This window comes from Sapajus apella, unplaced genomic scaffold (genome assembly GCF_009761245.1).
Source record: "Sapajus apella isolate SASKATOON/1434 unplaced genomic scaffold, GSC_monkey_1.0 scaffold131, whole genome shotgun sequence".
NCBI lineage: Eukaryota > Metazoa > Chordata > Mammalia > Primates > Cebidae > Sapajus > Sapajus apella.
The window spans coordinates 2,560,866-2,567,428 of NW_022437071.1; positions in this window are offsets into that span (position 1 = coordinate 2,560,866).

The window sequence follows — 6,563 nt, forward strand, 5'->3', positions numbered from 1 at the left end:
AATAAGCCTTGAGATCTATTGTGCAGCGAGGTGACTACAATTAATAAAAATGTGTATTTCAAAAATTTTTTAAAGTTGAATACTTACATAGAGCTTAAGAGATTGAGGTATGAAACCAACATATTATACAGAAAAGAGAACAGGTAGAGCAAGCTGTAATTAGTTTGACACATGTCACGTTTAATGAAAGATGAAAATATTCAATTATACTTAGAAATATAGGCTAATACAGTATTAGGGATGCAGACTTATAGATTCGTACAGGTGATAATTAATATCTCAAGAATGTCTATTTTATACTAAATCTTTTGAACATTTCTTACATACTACAGCATTGAGAAATTTGTTCCTAAACTCTCATTCGAATGCTTTTAAGGCAGGATATTATTATCTCCCATCTAGCTTATTTGGATTATTTTAGCATTCTTTCTAACTTCAGTATGTGTACTCTCAAAATTATTTGCATTTCATAGTCTAGTATATACAGAGACCACAAGCACCCCAAGTTGAAGAAACATTGCCAACTGCCTCTCCTGTGACACATTTATGTGTAAAGTCAAGTCAGTAATCTTTAAAGGTCCTAGAGGCTCTAGAGCTTGGAAATGTACTTATATTTATTTATTTGAGCTACATGATATGTTTATTTTTGTTAGTAAGTCATGCGGCAACATGTATCCCTGATGATGATTTCCTTCCTGACCTCTGTTCCTGCTACACTAAATGCTTTTTTACTATTATAAAAATGTCTGACAAAATAAAATTAAATATATTTATGCCCTTGGTTATTAAAAGAAATAATAAAAACATTATCGAGAAATTTCTGTGCAATTTGAGGCTGAGATAGGTAATCATATTATGTCCTAACTCTCTATTCTATTTCCCATAAATTCTCCTTTTTAAATAAACATTCTCAGTAAAATAGTGCTGGCAGAATCAGGAATCTTACCAGAAACAGTTTCCCATATATACAAGCAGGAAAAGTACCATCATTAGGTCTATTTTTAGTCTACTTATTCATATTTGGAAATGATGTTTTTAAGTGAGAGGACAAAAAGTAAGAAACAAAAATCCAACTCTAGTAGTCTTGAAAAATCATACAATTCTTTACTGGAGTACCTTGGAGAGATGGTCAGGTAGGAGAAGCACATCACACAAATTTGAGTGGGACACTTCAAACGTCCCACGCAAACCTGTTTATCCGTCCAACTCCTCAAAACCCTTCTTTGCCTGAAGTCTGCTACTCCTTTTTTCTGTCTGTGAACATTAACTCCCTTTCTACCAATCCTTACCTTCCTGATAAATTATTTTCTTTTATGAGTTACTGCAACATCTTTCTAACGTAAATAAGTCACAGCTCTTCTTACCTCACTCTAATTATTCACTACTGTACTGCAGACAGAGATAATGAAGATAGCTCTCTAATGCTAGATAACTCCCATTGCCTGATCAGCACAACAAAGGATAGAATGTAAAACACCAAAATGTAGGTTCTTCTTTTGCCAGCATAAGGGAAGAAAAGACTATGTATATTTGCCATGTGACATTCTTGCCACGGTCACGTGCATTTTGCCAGAACCATTCTCATGCAAATGCATCAGAAAAAAACTACAGTCTAAAAATTTTATATCAAAACGTCCTACTTTACATCCTGACATCCTTAACGCACTTTGTGCTCTGGCCAACCACTTTCAAATATTTAATCAGTAACATCTGAGTTTAATTTCCATTCTTGTGGGTCCTGCCAGTCCACAGTCACTCTAAGCTATTATGCTTTCATTCATTCATTCAGTAGATACCTACGAAGGGCTTGTGATTACCAGAGATCTGAGAAGGAGCGATGCAACTAACAGCAAGGCAGACTTTTATCTAGCTTTTAGGATACTTACATTCCATTAAGGTAATCTGAGGAAAATAGAAAATAAATAAATGGTGCAATTTATGGAAAGTATATAGCACAGAATGTGGAACGCAGAGATTTTAAAAGATGAGTTTTGTTAATCCCACCTTTTCCCAAAATAGTCAATGAATGTCTGGTTAGTTCCCACTGGAACAAGCAGTGGACTAGAAACTGTGAGAGGTTACAAATATCAATTACACACAGATCTTACCTTCAAGGAGTCTTTGATACTTCATGTAATAAAAGATAGGAGGCATGCAGGCAATGTCTATAGTGCAATGGTATAAAGTGATACATGCTGTAAATGAAAAGCTAAATTTTGTTTAAACAAAAAGAGAAAAAAAAGCATTTCTACCAGTGGGAATAAAGGTTTACTCTATATAGTATTTATTTGACTTTTTATTGTTCTTTAGTAGGTCCATAGCTTTAATTCAGAATTAGTTACTAATGATGAGGTTTTAGAACTGTAGTGGAAAATGCTCTGAACTTGTAATCAAAAGTAATCTGGCCAAAGATTGCCCATGCCATTTATCCATTCATGATTAAACTTCTGCCTTCCTATCCTAAATGGCTACTTCATAGATGTGTGTCTAAATATTAAATTAATTAAATGAGAAAATAAATGTAAAAATGCCCAATGATGTCTGGCACAAAACGGGTGTTCAGTAAAGGACTAAAATTTTTTTGTGTGAATCATACTTGGCACACTACCCAGAAATAAAGAGTATTTGGGAGACAACAGCCTGGAACATACACTGATACCTAAAAAAATTATTACAAAACATTTCAGAATATGCACTAAATTCTCGAATACTAAACACCACATTTTGAAATTTGCAAGAAAATATTGTTTGAAAAGATAAAATATCTTTATTAAATAGGTCATGATTATGAAAATATCATAACAAAAGCTACACTGGTTATACCTGCAAAAAAATACAAAACTTGTTCAGATAAATTTAAAATTGGTTTGTTACACTAGTAAACTTGTGTCATGATGGTTTGTTGTACAGATTATTTCATCACCTCGGTATTAAGCGTAGTACCCATTAGTTATTTCTCCTGATCCCCTCTCTCCTCCTACCCTCCATCCTCCAAAAAGCTGCAGTGTGTGTTGTTCCCTCTATGTGTCCATGTGTTCTCATCATTTCACTCCCATTTGTAAGTGAAAACTTATGGTTTTTGGGCGTCTGTTCATTTGTTAGTTTGCTAAGCATGATGGCCTCCAGCTCCATCCGTGTCCCTGCAAAGAACATAATCTCATTCATTTTTATGTTATGCCTGCATAGTATTCCATGGTGTATATATGCCATATTTTCTTTATCTAGTCTATCATTGTTGGGCATTTAGGTTGATCCCATGTCTTTGCTATTGTGAATAGTGCTGCAATGAACATATATGTGCATTTGTCTTTATAATAGAATGATTAGGTTCCTTTGGGTATATGCCGGTAATGGGATTGCTGAGTCAAATGGGAACAAGGCTTAATACCAAGGTGATGAAATGATCTGTACAACAAACCTCCATGACACAAGTTTACCTATATAACAAACCTGTACTTGTACCTCTTACACTTAGAAGTTAAAAATAAGCAAATAAATAAAATTGACTTTCTTAATGACTCTCATAAGGAAGTTAGGATATTTTAGAACAGTACGATATGACAGACAGTTCATTGAAATACCCCTCAACAGGTATACGTTAATTGCCTTATACTGCAACTGAATATCTGCGAAGCCCCTTAAGCATCTGTTTCATCATCTGTACAAAGGCAGAGTTCTTGTCATTTCCACCAATCGTATTGTGTCATACTCATTTCAGAGGTGCAAATATAGAGTACAATTAACTAATAATACCATAAATGTTCATTCATTGCCACAGGTCATTGAAATAGAAAGTTGATGTGACTCCACATGGAATTTTCAATTTTTTAAAGGCAGTTATTTTATTATCATTTTCATTGTCCAAAAACTCATATGAATGCTCATACAAAGGTATGAAACTTGGAGCTTACAATTTACACAATATTTAAAAGAATTATCTCCTACAAAAAGTCTTTTTATGAAATTTTTACCAAAAACTCAATATTTGCCAGAATTCTCTTGGTCTCAAACACCAGAAGCACTTCACAAATTGAAGCAAAAAAAATTGTTCACACAGTCACAAGTTCCAGGGGTGGCTGACCTCCAGGCTTAGCTAGATCTGATGAGTTACGTTATATTAAGTGTCCCCTTTCCCTTCCCCTTTCCTCCTCTATCACTCATCCCCTCTTTTCCTCCTGTCTCTTCTCTTTCCCTCTTTCACTGTTTTTCCCTCTCAACATCCATTTTTTCCTTCCTTTCTCTCTCCTAGGCCTCCCACTGTCAAAGCTGTGCTTTTTGTATGTTGCCTTCATTGTCTTGGAACATAAGTGGCTTCTTCAGAGTGCTTGGGTACAATGGCCTCAAAGAACTCTTACTTACATAAGACTATTAATTTTCAATAAAAGAGAGGAAAAAAAAAAACTTTACAACCAACATAGTAGGAAATTCTTAAAACTCTAGGAAAGACCACATTGGCCCAGTTAGAATTATCAACCCATTCTAAACCTATTACTGAGATTGAAGAGATGGACTACTTTAAATAACCCAGGCTTAAAACATCCGTCCACATGGGGCTACAGTATGTGAAATAAGGCACACCTGATCCCAGGGCCTGTGGTATGTTGTAGTTGAATTGTGTTCCTTCCAAAAGATAAGTCCAAGTCCTAATCTCTGGTACCTATGAATTTGGCCTTATTTGGAAATAGAGTCTTTGCAGATGCCACGTTCAAGATCTTAAAATGAGATCATCCTGAATTTAGGATGGACTTAAGTTCAGTCAATTTCATCTTTATGAGAGAACGGAGAGAGAGATTTGAGACACAAGGAAGAAGGCCATGTAAAAATAAAGGGCAGAAACTGGAGTGATGCTGCCACAAGCCAAGGCACACCAGACACTATGAGAAGCCGGAAAAAGCAAGGAAGAAGTATTCCTGAATCATTCACTGGCCCTTTGAGTTTAGATTTATTGTCTCCCAAACTTTGAGTTAGAATTGAGGGTCATTTTTTCTCTGTGCGTCTTTGGCAGCACCCAAAAAACTAATATAGATTGGTTTTCCTAAGAAGAGAAACCACACAAATAACACTGGCTACATTTTCTTCTAGTTTTATTCTATGTATATTATTAAATAACTCCCCTTGAAAGAAGGAAATGAATTCCTTCAGAAAGTAGTTATAAAGACAATTACCTGTACTGATCTTCATCTGCCAAATGTATTAGTCTCCATAGGCACAGACAAAAGAAGTTTGGAGTTTCATTCCTATATGAGGACGAGGAAGAGTGCTCTAGTCCCCAGTTCTGTATTGATATCATTTGGCTCTGTGTCCCCACCCAAATCTCACCATGTAGCTCCCATAGTTCCCACGTGTTATGGGAGGGACCTGGTGGGAGATTATTCAATCATGGAATCGGGGCTTTCTCATGATTTTCTCATGATAGTGATTGAGACTCACGGGATCTCATGGTTTTAAAAATGGGAGTTTCCCTACACAAGCTCTCTCTTTGCTTGCTGCTTTCCATGTAATATGTGACATGCTCCTCTTTGCCTTCCATCATGATTGTGAGGTCTCCCTAGGCACATGGAATTATAAGTCCAATAAATCTCTTTCTTTTGTAAATTGCCCAGTCTAGGGTATGTCTTTATCAGCAGCATGAAAATGGACTAATACATGTATCAGAGGTTAAAAAAAAATCTGAATAAGAATATAAATCTTTTGTTCCAGAGCTAGCATTAAAGAATTACCTACCTTTTTAGATTTTGTGTTTTGAACACGTTTGTTCAATATGGGAATGAATTTACTAATTGCAGTTGAAGTTCATATTAGGACAATGGCATCACTTTGTGATATGGTTTGGCTGTGTCCCCATTCAAATCTCAACTTGAATTGTATCTCCCAGAATTTCCATGTGTTGTGGGAGTAGGGAGGTAACTGAATCATGGGGGCCAGTCTTTCCCATGTTATTCTCTTGATAGCGAATAAGTCTCATGAAAACTGATGGATTAGTCACGGGTTTCCACTTTTGCTTCTTCCTCATTTTCTCTTGCCACCTCCATGTAAGAGGTGCCTTTCACTTCCTGCTATGATTCTAAGGCCTTCCCAGCCATGCAGAACCATAAGTCCAATTAAACCACGTTTTCTTCCCAATCTCGGATATTTCTTTATGAGCAGCATGAAAACAGACAATACACTTTGTTAAAAAAATGCAAAGCCCATGTTCTACAGAACTTGAAAGATATGACAGCTTCAGTGGCGTATACCAGTCTTTGATAACCATTCTGTACTTTGTAAAAATCATTTTGGAACTAGGATTTATAAAATATTAGAAAATGTAAAGAAGTTTAATGAAAGATAAAAGTAGACTATCTTTCCACACTCAGAAAACCAATTTAATTGCAATGAAACCAACTCATTTTTTATTTTTGATTTATTCTTAAATATTAGTTTTCATTAAATGGCCTTTATTAATTAAAAAATCATGCGTGAAGCACCTATTGTTCATTGCTTATCTATAAAATCACTTAAGGTTCTCAGCAAACCCATAAAGCAATATTTTTATCAGCAATTATTTGTTTGCAAGAAAAACT